This window comes from Phoca vitulina, unplaced genomic scaffold (genome assembly GCF_004348235.1).
Source record: "Phoca vitulina isolate PV1807 unplaced genomic scaffold, GSC_HSeal_1.0 scaffold42, whole genome shotgun sequence".
Lineage (NCBI taxonomy): Eukaryota > Metazoa > Chordata > Mammalia > Carnivora > Phocidae > Phoca > Phoca vitulina.
In genome coordinates this window covers 13,101,515-13,118,861 of record NW_022589745.1, presented here as the reverse complement: position 1 = coordinate 13,118,861, position 17,347 = coordinate 13,101,515, and the positions used below count along the sequence as shown (strand labels likewise).

At 40.0% G+C, this 17,347-nt stretch overlaps 1 protein-coding gene across 2 annotated transcripts in view; it reads right to left on the bottom strand.

Moving 5' to 3' along the window:
• The window catches only part of VSNL1 (visinin like 1), a 100,048-nt gene that overhangs the window by 64,170 nt on the left and 18,531 nt on the right, over positions 1-17,347 (bottom strand). Inside the window, exon 1 of one of the 2 annotated variants that reach the window (XM_032430209.1) lies at positions 8,812-8,890. The exons of the other annotated variant lie outside the window; for it this stretch is intronic. The gene's annotated coding sequence lies outside the window, so the exon portion shown is untranslated. Of the gene's footprint in view, positions 1-8,811; positions 8,891-17,347 lie in introns of those variants that run through there. 2 annotated transcript variants of the gene reach the window in all.

Genomic DNA, 17,347 nt, shown 5'->3' with positions numbered 1-17,347 from the left:
ACTCTTGATTTCCGTTCAGGTCATGATCTCAGGGTCATGAGATTGAGCCCCGTGTTGGGTTCCACACTGGGCATGGAGACTGCTTAAGATTCTCTCTACCCTGCCACCTGCCCTTCCCCACCCTAAAAAAAAAAAAAAAAAGAATTTAAAAATCATACAACTAGGAAAGACCAAAACTTGAAAAGATTTGCCTCCGGGCTCTTCTGCTTTAATCCCCTTGATTTTAGGTTAGAGAATTTGAGACTCTCCAAGATCATGCGGGCACCCAATGGCAGAGTGGGGATGAGAACCCCAGTCTCCTGACCCGGCTGGGTGATCCCACCCTCCTACCCCAGCAGCATGCTGTCCCCATGCCAAACACCCAAAGCCTACAAGCCAGGACACATGTTTATCTCCGAGCGGGGATGTTGAAACAATCTCCATCACCACCTCCCTTGGATCCTATAAACAAATGACACTAGGTGGCTAGTTTCCAGAGACTGTTAAAACAACCCTGAAAATCATGCCTCAAAGTTGCCCAGCACATTGTGTGGGGGTTTCTTTTCTAATAAGGACAATTATCTGACACAATGGCTCTTTCTGCCCCTCTAGTCTGTCTCCTCCTAAGCAGAATACTCCCAAGCCCCCAGCAGCATCTCCCCAAGGGCAGAGTGTGGATCCCAGGCCAGCCTTTCTTTCCGTCTCTGGGGACCAGAGCAGCTTCACAAAAGGCGAGAAATCCTTTCTTACAGCATTCTCTGATGACTTTACCTCAAGCCCTGAACCTCATGGGATTACAGCCGAGGTCTTGCCCACAAGCATAAAACAAGCGGGAGGTTAGGAGGGCGCAGACTGCATCTTTGGGGACTCAAGATAAGGCAAGAGTACTTATTTGATCTGCAATAAATGAGAAAAACATTTTGAAGGAAGTTGCAGTGGCACTGTCAGGGCAAGTGACAAGAGTTCCAACCCAGAAAGAATAATAAATACATGAAGGTGAAAGCAGAAGCGGGCCCCAGGGATTAATCATCTGCTCTAACCACCTTCATTTTCTAGAAAAGTCCCAGGAAGTTTAGGGGACTTGTGACAGGGAATAGAGCAAGCCCGTAACAGGGCCTAGCTAGCAGCACCCTGGCTACTGAGCCTTGGCAAGAAGACGGGGGCTGCTACAATGCCCAGGCCCGTGACCCTTGGGCACCAACATAGGCAGAGGGTCCTAGGCCCTGCAGGATTGGGAAGAGCCATTCCAGGTCCCTGTGGCCAGGCTGTCAAGAGTAGCCTCCCTCCTTAGGCCTGTCCCAGCTGCTTCCAGCCAAGTTCCCCCCTGAGTGGTCCCTCTACAGCTCAGGGGTAGAGTCTGAAAGCATTGCCTGGGGATAGCCCTGACCCAAGACGGGAGCTGCTGGTGGACATTAGCTCTTGGATCTGACTAAGCGGTTCCAAACTAAAACCCACCTGGTAACCAGACGGCCAGGTACTCAGGAACTCTGATCTACAAGGGGATTAAGGGGCCGACCAGCCTTGGGGGTCAGACTCCACCACCTTCTTCTTCCTTTCCCAGGCACAAAGAATGTCTCTCAAGCACCTGGGAAGCACAGCTAAGCCCGAAGCCACGTTGGTGCCTGGGTTCTAGGCTACGACTTCGGGAAAGTTTCTACTCAGACTCAGTTCCCCTTTCACCCCATCAGGTGGGTTCCCTTCCCTTTTCTGTTTGGTCCCAATGTCTCTTTTATTTTTCACTGGACTTAGTTGAGTGGGACAAAGAAGTGTGCTGGAGGCAGACCTGGGGTCAAATGATGTTCCTGCTGCATACATGGTATACGATTTATGAGCAGCTCCTCAGCCCATTAGAGGCTCAGTTTCCTCATTTGTCAAATGGAAATGATGAAATTTGCTCACAGGGCTGTTATGAGAATTAATGAGATAACACACTGAATTCCTTCCCACAGTGCCTTCCATGTAGCAGGTGTTCAACAAACAGTAGCTATTATTAGCCTCATCATGGGACCCAGCAAACTGGGCTGCTCCAGAAGATGGGGAGGCAGACATTTCAAGATCCAGGCTCAGCTATCTACGTGCTGCCTTAACCTTGACACCCTGTACCAGACCTGGTAGTGTAAACAGAAGTACGTAAATTGTGACACCTGGGGGATTTTACTGTGGTCCTGCTTCTTCTCCTTCAAGTCAAAGTGTTTCGTATCCATCCCGACAGAGGAAAGTCATCTGAGGACCCCCAGCCCTGACTAATCATCAACTGTTGAGTGAAGTTTCCATCTAATTCCCCGCTCACCCACTGAACAGACGTGTAAGCTGATTAATAGCTGGTAACCTTTCATCTGGGAGTGTTTCAAGCAGCCACCCACTTCTCTGCATCTTATTTTTACTTTCCTGTGCGTCTTTCTCCAGCTCTTCTATGTGTGTCTGAGCATCGATTTCTATGAAAGGAAACAGGCCATCTCTGGTGGTGTCAGAACCTCACTGAGTTCTGAGAGGTAACAGAGGAAATGCTTTCATTAATAATCACAGCCTTCTGTCCAACAGATTGTGTGCTAAGTTGTGCTGCCAAGTCCCAGTGGGGAAGGACCGTGGTCCTTATCTCTGACCAGCAGGGAGCTATGGGAGAGAAGTGCAGAGCAGGGGTGCCCACATCACCCACACATCCCCAGTCCCAGGGCTAGGAGCAGCCTTGAGCATCAGCGGTGCCAGCCCTCTCCTTGCCTTCAGAGTTCAGGGACTATTCCAAGGGGCCAGTGACATGTCCAAGTGTCTATCGGTAGTAGCAGAGTCACTAAAGTCTCTTGACTCTTAGGCTGGTGGGCTTTCCTTTCTGAAAGCTGTTTGCATTTACCATGTTCCTAAATTGTTATCTCTACGGAAATTCTAAAAAATAGTTTAACTCATGTGGGTGGGTCTTAAATACAGAGAGCTTTGAAAATCTCATATAAAGGTGGCCTGATAGAAGTAAAATGTTCTATTTGAAGGAAGTATGACATGAGAAATTAATTCAATAATTCAGTAATTCCACAATCTTTTACTTAATATTACCCTATATTACAAAGATAAATATGGTACCCCAATCTATCTCCAGGGTAAGCCTTTCCTTTTTTTTTTTTTTTTAAAGATTTTATTTATTTATTTGAGAGAGAGAATGAGATACAGAGAGCATGAGAGGGGGGAGGGTCAGAGGGAGAAGCAGACTCCTTGCTGAGCAGGGAGCCCGATGTGGGACTTGATCCCGGGACTCCAGGATCATGACCTGAGCCGAAGGCAGTCGCTTAACCAACTGAGCCACCCAGGCGCCCCAGGGTAAGCCTTTCCTGAATGCCAGACAATATCTCCCTCCACCTCTTAGACATCTCCACCTTGGTATCCTACAACCATACCAAACTCAACATCTCTTCCTGTGCTCCTCTCTGGGTAAATGACCCTGCCATCTGCCCAGGGTCCCATTCAGAGCCTGGGGGTTATCCAGGACTCTGTCTCTCCTCACAACCCTGTACCCAACCAATCATCAAGTGAAGTAGTTTGTAGATCCTACTTCCTAACTCTCTCTATAAATCCATTGACTTCTCTCTCGCCACTACCTTAGTTGAGGCTGCCATCATCTCTCACTTTTATCATTATCCAAACTTGCTTCCCTATTGACAGTCTGCCCTTCTGAAATCCATCTTCCACACTGTAGCCAAATGACCTTTCTAAAACATCAAATCCATCATGCCATTGTCCTGTGTAACCCCTTCAGAGGCCTCCTATTAGCCTCACTCTGAATCCAAACCTCAGTGAGGCTTTCCAGGCCTGCTCACCTGGGCCTCCACTGCCCCACACCCAAGATCTCTTTGGTCTCACCCCTGCCCATGATCCCACCCTAGGCTCCAACTTGCTATATCATCTCAAACCTCTGGTGTGTACTTGCTGTTCCTTTTGCTTTGAGGGCAGTTGCCATTCGCTCCCCTTTAGCCTTCTAGTAAATTCCAAACCATGGTCCAGACATAGATGAGGCGCCTCATCTGGGTGACTTTGCTATTTGGCTTCCTCTTTCACACCCTGACTCTTGTACATGCTGCTGTCCCCACACCACCTGCCAGGGTGTGGTCGCTGTACGGCATGTCTGCCACCTCACTAGACCTGGGCTTCCCTAAGGGCAGAGTGATTGTCAGGTTCACCTCAGACTACAATGAACAAGTGCCCAGGAAATGTTGTTGAATCAATTAATTATGATGTGATCTCTGTCAACAACTAGCTGGAGCTTATCAGCTGAACGATAAGAGAGAACATATGAAACAGAGATCAAAGATGAATGTGCTAAGAGCCATTAGGGAGACATGCACAAAGTGGAGATAGAGAGGGAGGAACAGAGAAAGAAGAGGGTGTGGAAGGGAACCCCAGGGAATCAGTAACAAAACTACTTTAGGAGCTGAAAAACTGGGTGAAGAATTATTTGCGAAGTGGTCCTTCAAAATTATTTCAAGGAAGCAATCACATAAATCCACAGAGATGTATATACCAGGATGTTTCCTCCAGCATTGTTTAAAACAATTCTTAAAACACTCCACCTTTTCAAAAAACAACTTAAATGTCCATCATAGAAAACTAGTTAAATTGATTTTGTTAGAACTACACAATGGGAATTACGAAGCCATTAAAAGTGGTAATACAGAGGGGCGCCTGGGTGGCTCAGTTGTTTAAGCGACTGCCTTTGGCTCAGGTCATGATCCTGGAGTCCCGGGATCGAGTCCCGCATCGGACTCCCTGCTCAGCGGGGAGTCTGCTTCTCCCTCTGACTCTCCCCCTCTCATGCTCTCTCTCTATCACTATCTCTCTCAATAAATAAATAAAAAATCTTTAAAAAAAAAAAAGTGGTAATACAGATCTACACTTAATGACATAGATTGGTATTGATTCAATGTCATTTATTTAAATTAAAACATGTAAGTATACAAAACAACTATGTATTTTCAAGGATAAATACTTAACCAAGGACATGTATTAAACACAATAGAATGGAAGGGGGAAATAGGAGTGAGTACAGAAGATGAAAAAATATATAATAAAACCCAGGAGCGGCTTTATATAGACAATGATGATAGTGTGCCATGAAGAGAGGAGTATGATGAACATAAATGCGCACTTGAGATCCATAAAAAAGAAAGAAAAAAGGAGAGAAGATATTGCAATAGACTGTTAAGTTAAAAAAGCAAGTCACAAAACAGTATGTGTAGTATCGCCTTGCCTTTGCTTTATACATACACATGCTCAAGCTTGTGTGCACAGAACATTTGGACAGGACACAATTTACATCAAAATCTTAACTGTGGTTCTAACTGCTGGTAGATGGTAATATTTCACTTTTCTTTTTTTTTTTTTTAAGATTTTATTTATTTATTTGACAGAGAGAGACACGACAAGAGAGGGAACACAAGCAGGGGGTGTGGGAGAGGGAGAAGCAGGCTTCCCGCGGAGCAGGGAGCCTGATGTGGGGCTCAATCCCAGGACCCTGGGATCATGACCTGAGCCAAAGGCAGACGCTTAACGACTGAGCCACCCAGGCGCCCCAGTATTTCACTTTTCGATATCTTTCTGAACTTTTTATGATGAGCGTACATAACATTATAATCAGAAAAAAGATACATAAGTAATTCCAACAAACAAATAAACAAAATGTCTTTTGACATTTTGACAGGTCCCAGGAGTCCTGGAAAGTACTCTCATGGTGCTTTCAATGAAAGCCACTCCTTTTTCCAACAATTAATTCACAGCAATATGTCAGGGTTCACTTACAGGCCAAAGACCATTAGTTCTGAGGCCCATACTGGGTAGCTCTGGGTGAAATGATGAATATGAAGAGAAGCTCGGAAGAACCCTGAATCTGTTACCTTCTCACCTGTCTCAATGCCCTGGAAATGCGGAGACACATTGTTGGGGGGATGTCCAGGTCAGAGTCCCTGACCCTCAGGATCTGCCATGTCAGGAAACCATTCTGAGGCTCAGCTCAACCATGTGTGAGATTCACGATAACAATATCCCTCTTGGTGTGTTTTCACATGGTTTAAATGAGATAGGACAGAGTTTTCTAAATGCTAAAGCACTATCCAGTATTCATTATAATGACTGAAATTCAAATTCAAAAGATAGAAAATTCAGATAGAAAAGATGATGATCCCATAGATCATCACTGTTGGCTGCCTAAGGCCAGATTAGGATTGTCTAATGAGGTCCAGAGAGATCTACTCCAAAATCAAAGGAAAGATCCAAGAAGGTGAAAGGGAACAGAATTTGCTACCCCAATATATGTCTCTTCGACATAGGATCATTTTAGGCTGATTATTTTTAAGAAACAGGAGACGTATGAGAATCTCTAAAATATGAGTAGAAGTTACCCTTCTGAAAGAGACATTTACATTTATAAGGGAAATCTCCATTTGTAAGGGTGTCTCCCTCTGCAGCATGAAGGGGGAGAGGACTAAATCTCTAGAAACTCTCGCCAGTGGAGAAGGCAACTGACTTAAATGTGCATAACAACCACACTCTTGTTTACTGTGCTTTGCCTGACATCACCCTCAGACTGCCTCCCCTCCCCAACATCCTCTTTTGTGTTTAGCTGGAGATAGTATTTAAGGTGATGGCTTGGGCCACTTCAGTGAGTTCTTCAGTTTTCCTGGGTATCTCCCTTGTATATAAGAGGTATACATGTTGTTAATTTTATGGTTTTTTTTTTTTTTTTTTTTTTTTTTTTCCTGTTAACCTATCTTTTATCATTGGGGCCAGGGGTAGGAATCTTAGCCAAGAACCTAGAAGGGTTGAGGGGAAATTATTTTTCCTCCCCTACAAAGACTTTGGAAACAGTAGCATCGCTGGATGTGTCAGTGGATCAACCTTCCCTACCTTCTTTCCAGGAAATAAGGAAATGCTGATTTACCTGAAGCCACCATTCTCAGTCCTCAACCTGGAATTGTTGGCTATGATGCTGATGGACATTCTCAAGAAAAGTTTTGCAGGGCCCTCCCAAATGGCCTGTGTGGATTGTCTGTGCTTTGACAGGTTCGTGGACCACACCTTTCCCTAAAGCACCAGACCTGGTTCCAGTCCCAACTCCACCAGTGTTTTCCTGTGTGACCTTAGCCATGGTCAGCTTCCATTCTGAGCTTCAGTTTTCTTCAAAAGCTCTATGAAAGTTTCCACCTCACCTAATTCACCAGGTCATCGTAAGGGACAAATCACAGAGGCAGTTTGTAAGCGGTAAAACTGTTTCTAGCTCTTAATCTAGGGCACTTTCTGGACACATCAGGAAAGGAAACAAGACCCAGATATATGGAAAGAAGTGGGTTTGTTAGGCAGGGAAAAATAGAGGGAGTAAATTGCAAATCCCAGCATGAAAGAGCAAAGACACCTGTTGATAAGCAGCCAACAGAAGGTTGACAAAGAAGCTGGAGGAAGAGGATGCAACCATGGGGCCCTTCTTGGAGCTTTGGGAGGTGGATGGAAAGGGCATATTTACCAAACATTGCTGGAGGAGTGCTGACCCTCTCCAGTGAGGTTCCTTGTCTTTGATATGTTTCCAGTTCTGAATTATGCCTGCCCTGTCCTTGCTGGGCTTTTGTGAAATACCCAGCAAGGCTGGAACAAAGCACTTTATTGTGGTGCTTGAAAAATATCTTAGCTTAAAGGGACAATGCCAAGGCTGAGTGGGCTAAAATTAGACCTTCCGGTGCTTTTTTACTTGGCAGTTGTGTGCACAGGCTGCTAACGTGGTATCCTCCACCCACCTCCCTCCCGGCCGCCGTGTGCCTTCTGAGAGCACAGGTAACATGTGCTGAGGGAGAGGAAGTGCTGCTTCCTCTGGCACCCTGTGGGGATGACAAATGCTTCTGGGCTGTGTCACTGCCACTTTGGAGTAGTATGTTGAGTAATCATTTGAAAGGATATGCTTCCCCATCAGCCAATTTGCATATTAAAATTAAGCCATATCTCTCCTTCCCATTAATCTAATGCCCTTCCATGTTGAAACCAAAAGGAAATCGCAAGACCTATATATCATATCACATATTTGAACCTTGTATTTACCTTTACCTAAGAATTTACAACTTCACCTACATAGCCACTGCAGAACCCAAAGAACCAGCTATAAGTACCTTACATCGTGCTGCGTAGTGATGCCATCTACCAGGAAGAGCATAGGCCTAGAAGTTAGAAAGAGGGAGATCCCCAACATTAGCGCTTCCATTGGCTGGTGCTTTTGGGAAAGTTCATCCTGTTCATTCAACTTTAAACTGTGTATGCTAATAACTACCTCAAAATGTTAAATGAAACATACAAACAAGCAAACAAACACAAAACAGAAACAGACTCGTGAATACAAAGAATGAACTGATGATTGCCAGAGGGGAGGAGATGGATGAAATAGGTGAAGGGGATTAATAGGTTCAAACTTCCAATTATAAAATAAATAAGTCATCAGGATGAAAAGTACTGCATAGGAAATATAGTGAATAACATTGTAATAACTTTGTATGGTGACAGATGGTAACTACACTCATCATGGCGAGCATTTGTAATGTATGTAATTGTCAAATCACTATGTGGCACACCTGAAACTAATATAATTTTGTAGGTCAATTGTACTTCAGTTAACAATTTTTTAAAAACTTAAATGAAACAAATCTATATGACTAATATTTTAGCAGTAATCACCATAGCTGATATTATCAAGTACTTAATATGTGTTCATGGATTATGCACTTCATCTTTATAATAATTTAATGAAGTAGATAGATACCACTCTGTCTCCATCTTACAGTCAAGGCAAATAAGACTTGGAGAATTTAAGAAACTTGCCAAAGGTCACACAGCCGAAAAATGGTGGAGCTGGTGCTTGAACCCTGGAAGCCTCTGACTCACTGTTCACTATTCTGCCCTATTAAAAGAGATGAGAAAGAAGAAAGTACTTTTCAGGACAGAAATGATTATTTCAATCTAAAGTTCATCATTCTCTTTTCTTGCCTGAGTGTTCCCTGATCTATGCATTTCTTTACCTAAGTAAGGCAATTTCACATACTAAGAGCCCTGGTTTTTCTCTCCCAACTGCTTGCTTCTGGGCCCCAAGGGATTGGGTAGGGCTTAGATGCCAAAATACAAGAGCAGCAATGGAAGGAACTGAGGGTGTTTAACCTGGAGAAGCAAAGACTCAAAAAAGGAAATTTGAGCTCCCCTTGAATAAGTGAAGGATTTACTGGCACAAAAATAGACCTATAGATCAGCATAACAGAATGGAGAGTCTAGAAATAGACTCGGCTATACATAATTACTTAATGTATGATCAAGGAAGCTTTTCAGAACAAGAGGAAAAGGAAATATAATTGTATAAGTGATGCCATCATCACTTGATAGCAATTTGGTGGAAAAAATGTAAGTCAGAACCATACTATGGACCATCTTTTAAAAAATCATTAACATTTGGAATAAACAGTTTAATATCAAAATATGTCAAAGAAAACTAATAGAAACTGAAAATATGCTAGACAAAATGTTAATAGCTATGTGTATATATACACACATCCATAGCTTTATATATAAAGCAAATTCTAATTATTAAGGGAACCATTAGAATCAGAAGAGAGGAATGATCAGAGTGTAAATAGAAAATTCATACCAGCATAAACACAAATAGTAAACAAACCCAGAGAAACATGTTTAACCTATTTATTAAGGTTAAGGTAGACTTTCTAAACATAAAGGCAATTGCAGAAACTATAAAAGATAAGATTGATAGATATAACTACATAAATTCAAAGTTTAGGGAGTCTAAAAACACCTGAAAAAAGGGGCAAATATCAAAGTGGAAAAAACAGGCAATATAAATGTCTTTTAAATAATAAAGGCGCTTAAAAGTCAATGGTAAGAGAATTTAATAGAAAGCTGGACAACCAACACGAACGGAGAATGAACAAGGATGAAATATCAATGGCCAAGTTCAATTCTACAAATAATCAAACATGGTAAAATTGCATGTTCGTGCAATCCACTAAAATATACTAGAAATCAAGAAGTGTTAAATATTAACACTTTTGATTCCAGGGGAAGCCATCTTAAAGAGGTAATCTGAGAGAAAAAAGTTATACAAAGGAATATATTTGTTACAGCCTTATTTAATAATGGTAAAAACTCTAGAAATGTAACCATTCCTCATTAGGGAAATGGATAGTAAATTATAGTGTATTAACTCAATGGAATATAAAATTGTGAATACAGTTTTGAAACATGGCAAATTACTTATGATATGGTAAGTGGAAAAAGCAGACGTACAATATTGAATACATATGATAATTACAACTATTTATTGCAAAAAAATGAACTCTGTTTTTTTCCTCTCTTCCTCCTTACAAATCAATAAAAAGTGCAGACTATGTGCAGAAATCATGCTGTATATCAGGGTATGGAGATGAATAAGAAGCTGCTTGCTTATTTCCCATAGAAACCAATGACCCAATGCAAGAGACAAATAATATGCCAACATTTACTTACAATATATAATAAGGAGCCATAAGGACATCCCTACAAGGTACAAGATTTTATGATAACACATGTTAAATAGTGAGGATCTCCTATAGGCTACCATATTAACTTATATTAAAATATGAGAACTTGAAAAGATCTTTGTAAAACCTAATTAATCTTCCTTATTATAAACCTTAGAAGGCTGAGATGCAGAGAGAGTAAATACATAGATCCTAGATCAATACTTTCCTTTTCCAGATGGAAACCCGATGCCTAGAGAAAACATAAGCTTTTTCTAAGAGTGTAGAGAACAGTCTGTGGAAGATCTAGTTCCAGAGCCATGTTTCCTGATCACAAGTCCAATGTTCTCTTCAAATGTGGCTTTTACCCAGAGTGCATCAACAAAAACAGAAAGTGACAAAAGAAATAGGCTACTTATCTTCTAAAGAAGTACAAGGGCAATGGAGGATGTAATGGGCAGGATGAGTCCCTGTCTCAATAATTTAGGGAAGAGTCATGAGTTTACAACCCAAGTCAAACACTTAGGAGTCTGCATATGCTTCTCTGTTCCTTGTACCCTAATTCTAATTAGTCAGGAATTCTGTCTTGACTAACTCTACTTCCAACACTACTTTTTTTGCAACAACTATCTGATTAGTGTTTCTGCATGCAGTCTCTATCCTTCAAATTTATTCTTGACACTGCCGCCATATTGATTTTACAAGGATAAATATCTGACCATTTCAGGCCTTCAATGCTTCCTTGTTGCCTAAAAAGAAAGTCTAAGTTCCTTCAAAATACGCATAGGGGCCACCATCATCTTGCCAGTACTTTTCCTTCAGTTTTATCTCTTACTACTCCTGTCTCATACTTCCAGACTCATGCTTACACTGAATTTGCATTTTCAAAAATATTTCAATATTTTATCAGGTCTCTGTTAGCATAAGAGGCCCTTGTTGAATGGACAAATGAATGAACAAATGAGATAAAGGAAATCTAATAAAGACATTTCTTAATGACATTGATATCTTGGCTAATTAATCCTCTCTAGCCATAAGCTCAGTGAATTTGGGTACTGTGTTTGTCCTGCTCACTGCTGTATGCCCAATATTTCACAGTTGAATAGATGCACGGATGGATGAATAAAACTTTGTAACAGAGATTTGTATGGCTGTTATCGAAGGGCAGAGGAAACAACCATGTTTGTGAGAATTAAAGAGAGCTTCACATGAGAAACAACCTTTGCAATGGATGAATAGGGATTGTCAGGTAGAAATTATAGACACAATGAGGTACAAAAGAACATGGCATGTTTGGGGATCAAGAAATACTAGAATACAGCTGAAAAGCTTGAGGTGGACAGGATAACCTAAGGGAAAGCATTAGACAGAGTTAGATTCAAATTCCAGAGTTAATTCTCACTATTTCTATGACCCCCATCAAGCTATTAAAACTCTTGTAGCTTCCATTTCATCTTAAAACAAACCATGAAGATTAAAGATGAGATAATATAGAATACTGAAAATTGCATAGCTTAGAATAGGAGCTCCCCTTCCCGCCCACCCCCTCCCCACGCCCCCGCCCCGTCTTCCTCTCCTTTTTTTTTTTTTTTCCATTCTCTTCCTCTTAGTGTTAATTCTTTGGTTTGACACCAGTATCTTGGGCTCTAGTCACTAGGTAAGACTAAGGGCCTCTTATTTGCAACGACGTGGATGGAACTGGAGGGTGTTATGCTGAGCGAAATAAGTCAAACAGAGAAAGACATGTATCATATGACCTCACTGATATGAGGAATTCTTAATCTCAGGATAAGGGTTGCTGGAGTGGGAGGTGGGGTGGGAGGGATGGGGTGACTGGGTGATGGACACTGGGGAGGGTATGTGTTCTGGTAAGCGCTGTGAATTGTGCAAGACTGTTGATTCTCAGATCTGTACCTCTGAAACAAATAATGCAATATATGTTAAGAAAGAAAAAAAGAAGAAGAAGAATGTAGCAGGAGGGGAAGAATGAAGGGGGGGAAATCGGAGGGGGAGAAGAACCATGAGAGACGATGGACTCTGAAAAACAAACTGAGGGTTCTAGAGGGGAGGAGGGTGGGAGGATGGGTTAGCCTGGTGATGGGTATTGAGGAGGGCACGTTCTGCATGGAGCACTGGGTGTTATGCACAAACAATGAATCATGGAACACTATATCTAAAACTAATGATGTAATGTATGGGGATTAACATAACAATAAAAAATTAAAAAAAAAAAAGACTAAGGGCCTCTTTCGGATCTAAATCTAAAAACCTCTCCACATGTGTTCTCTGTGGGCAACCAGCTCTTATCTGTATATCTCACTTATCCCGCTGCATATATCACACTAAAGCAAAATAAAATGTTTTGACTCCAACTCAGATTAAAATAGGAAGGGCCAATGGAACAAGAAGGAATTGATTTACTAGCTAGTCTCTAAGGTTTTTTGCTCATATCCGTCTATAACTAAATAATTTGGCCCCTACTTAACTTTCAAGAGGGAGATCCTATAATGTATTGTCCAAAGAGCACACTCTGAGAGTGAAGGAAGGTGCTATTACTTCTACCAGGACAACCGGTGTTATTCAGGACTATCTTAAGCAAATGGGGTTGTATCATCCCCTGCCTCTCCAACTTTATCTCCTATCACTCTCCCTTATTTCCTAAGCTACAGCTTTACACACTGTGTGGCTTTCTCTCTAACACACCAGATTTATTCTTACATTAGGGCCTTTGCATTAGTTTTTCTCTCTCCTTAGGATTCTCTTCTTCTAAGATCTTTCATGGCTGACTTCTCACCAAGTCACTGGTCAAATGTCACTTTTCGGATCTTTCTATTTAAACTATTAAAACTAGCTTCTCCTCCAATGACTATCTCATTATCTTGTTTTATATTCTTTGTAGCCCTTAAGACTATCTGAACTTAGCTAATGTAATTATTAATTTGCGATTATCTATTGATGGTCCTCTTTCACTATAGAATGTTAGCTCCAAGATGGCAGGAACCTGGCCTGTTTTATGTACCACTGTTTCTCTCTAGACTCATCCCTGATACTGAGTAGGTATTTAATAGTCATAAAATGAATATCTTAACTTGCTATAATGTTTAAACATAAGCTTCCTTTTTTGATAGTGACAGTGATTGATAGTTACCATATGAATGTATTCTTTCATATGTCAGTGCAAAGAGGTTGTATGCCAAATTACTTGAAGGAAAGATCACCTTTAAGTTACCTTATCTCCCTACTCATGAGCTCAATAGGGGTATGCAATGCAGTTAAGTTCTTCATTATTGCCAACTTCAGGGAAAAACTGAAATAAACAGCCTTAAGTCAGATTAGAGGCTACAGTGTGTAAAAAATATTATTGTGTTAGGTTTGACCCAGGTAGTATCCTAGGACCTAGAGCAAAGTGTGAGTTACAAACCAGGGAAGTTACCTGACAGAATCCATAGCTAAACCATTGGCTCTTGGTATTCTGGATATTTTTAAGTTATACATAATTTTTTTCTCTGCTATTCTAGAGTGCTTTTGGAGGGTTTCAAAAAGCAAGATTGAACAATGGAAAGGTCACTGGTTTCTTTAGAGTATATTAGCCTTACCATTTTGGGCAATTAACTGACATTTCTGAGACTCAGCTTCCTCATCTGTAAAATTGTGATAATACCGCAGTACTCAAAGGCTTTCATAAAATGAGAGTTAATGTAAGTTCAAAACCTAACACAGTGCCTGTTATAGTAGATGCTCAGCAAATAATATCTATTTTTATGACTTACGTTACCAGGTGGTATTGATCGGTGCATTCCATTGGCAGTCAGAAGAAGTTTTATAATAATCCACAGATTGACTCATTTAAAAAAATCCTGATGCCAAATATAGTAAACTATTGGTGCTAACAGATTTAACATTTCAAAGTTTGAGTATTCTATTATGGACCCATTAAATGAAGCAATTTATAAGTTTTCTGGAACATGTACTTGAGACATCCTTGGTGTAGGGCTGGTGTGTAGGAATAAATCACTCAGCTCGGCTGTGATTCTCCCAAGTATCTACATCTCAGTGTGGTTTTGTTAATATTCATTCTTCCACATGCACGTAGGATCTCTCTTACATGATTAAAAAAACAAAGCAAAAACTAAAAAGCTGTGTTTCTTTGTGGAAAGTGTCTCCTTAAAAAACACGTCTGCTCTGCTGGTGAGGGGAGTGAAGAGAAAGTGAGGAGGGCAATCACTTCATTGTATTTCATGAGAAAAATTATATGGAAGAGGGGTACTCACTTTAGAGATCTGCCAAGATTTTGAGGTGTATCCTTTCATTGTGCCAGGTATCTGAGATTGAGAAAAGATCCCTCCTCAAACATTCCCAAAAGAAAGAATATTTATGGGCATTCTCTCAAAGGTCCACCTAAATATCACCCCATTGATATAACCTTATCTTTGACTATGAGTAAGGAAGCAAAAAGAAATGAAAGTTTAAAGGTAGTTTAACTTTATACTCAATACCTCAAGTTTCTAGTGTATTAGTTGTTAATGATTAGCAAAGAAAAAAATAGCATCTTTGGTAATAGGCATCAAGACCCTTGAATTGTTAATACTCTTCATCCCAGGAATTTAACTTAAGGAAAATTGTCAGTTATGTGCTCAAAGATTTGGGCAAAAATGAAATTTGATGCCAATTTCACACTGATCACAAAAATGTATTCAGATGGATTAAAACCCAAATAACACAATATGCACAAATTATGGTAAAAAATTGATAAACGTGACTACCTAAAAATTAAAAACTATTTTTAAGACAAAATTAACCATGAATAAAGTTGAATAAGTAAAAGGCAAGGAGAAGATATCTGCAGTGTATATAACAAAGGATTTGTATTCAAAATATATAAATATTCCAAATAATACACGAGAAAAATGCAAGCAATCCTATTAACAATAGATAGAGCATAAATGGATAATTTACAGAGAAGAAAGCCTACATGGTCAATAAAGAGTAAAGAAATGCAAAATAACAAGGGACAATTTTTTCCAATCAATTTGATAAAAGTATTTCTTAAAAATCTGCTGATACCAAGTGTTTGCAAAGATGTAGAGAAATATGAACTCTTTCTAATATATTACTGGTGGGAATATTAACTGGTACATCTTCTTTGGAGAACAATTTGGCAATATCTAATACAGCAGAAGGCATATATGGAACATGATCTAGCAATTCTATTTCAACACTATACCCTAGAGAAACACAGAAATATCCAAAGGGATATGTGAAAAAGATGTACACTGCAAGTTTGTAATAACAAACACTAAAAAAAAGTCACAGCAGCCTAAATGATCATCATATAGGGAAGGGATCAGTAATTTGAGGTAGAGTCATGTGATGAGGTACTGTATAATAGTTAAAATGAATAAATGATATATGAATAAAAATTGTGATCTAAAATTTTTTTTGAGAGGACAAGTCAAGAGAATGACACAGTATGATGTCATCTGCTTAAATATCAAAGAACCAAAATGATACTATAGAGACATATGTATTAAGTAAAAAGAATAAACATGTTCATGAAGAAAATGCATGCTAAGTTCAATAGAATGTTTCTGAAGAAAAAGAGAGGTGAGTGGAACTGAGAAGAGAAATGAAAAAAATTTCAAAATATGAGAACATGTTAATATTTGTGAATTCTAGGTGGTAGGATAGTGCATACTTAACATGTTATTATCTGAACTTTATGTTTGAATTTATCACAATAGAAAATTAATATGTATTCTTTTAAAGCATTTGGAATTCATATTTCTCTCTAATTCTGGCTTTTTCTGAAGTACTTTATATCACTGAAGATTAGTGAATCAAATGGCTTGGGTGCCATTTATAATTTTGATAATGTTATTTTCCTCCAGTTCTTATCAGAAAGAGTAGTCACGTTCATTTCAAAGGAAATGTAGCAGAACGCTGAAGAGAAAATTTTGCCATTCTCTAAGAATTTTACTATTTTAAAGCAGCCCATTTTCAGCTTAGAAGAAACTACTTCTCTGATCAACGCTGCAATAAATACAGGGATGCATACATCCAACGCAGCACCTCCTGCTTTAGCTACAACAAAGTCATTTTTGTGCCTTGCAATTACTTGTTTATTTGCCTGGTTCCACTAGACTCTTGGAACACTTTGAAGAGGGGGACCCCGTCTTGCTCATCTATGCCTACACCACATGGGCATTCAGTGTTTTAAAAAATGACTTAATACAATTTAAATTTTCATCCAGAATAGGCACATTTAGACACCGTTGTTTAACAACATTTGCAAAGCATCTTGAGAGGTTCTGAGAGACTCCAAGTTGGCATGAGAGTGACTCTTTGAGTCACCTGGTTTCTTGCCATTGTACTAAAACACATAAAATGAGTATGTAATGGCTTGTAGTTGCTGTTATTGTTTCTCCAGAAGCCTAAGCATGAGTATTGGAATAATTCCTTAAAGGCCTCTCTGAACAGCCTCATGAGGTGGTGTAATAAAGTCCACTTGATAATAAATATGCATTTCTTTGCCAAAACGGAACAACATCTTTGGCCAACTATAGAGTTTCTTTCGGCTTATAGGCTCTGAAAGTGTATTTTAGGTCAGAGAGACTCCAAGAAGATACACAGGAGGCTGCCAAACCACTGAAGAAAAATTCTGTTTAACAACCAGAAGTGTGCGATAGAACAAATCAGAAGAAAATCCTCGTTTTCCTTTTTTAAAACCTCTCTTTCCAGATTCATTTTTTAAAATTTGACTGTATTAGATACATTTTCTAGACCTAAATGAAATACTTTCTGAAGCAAGGAAGAAGACTAGGTAAAACAGAGAAGAGCATGACTCTGGAAAAACACTT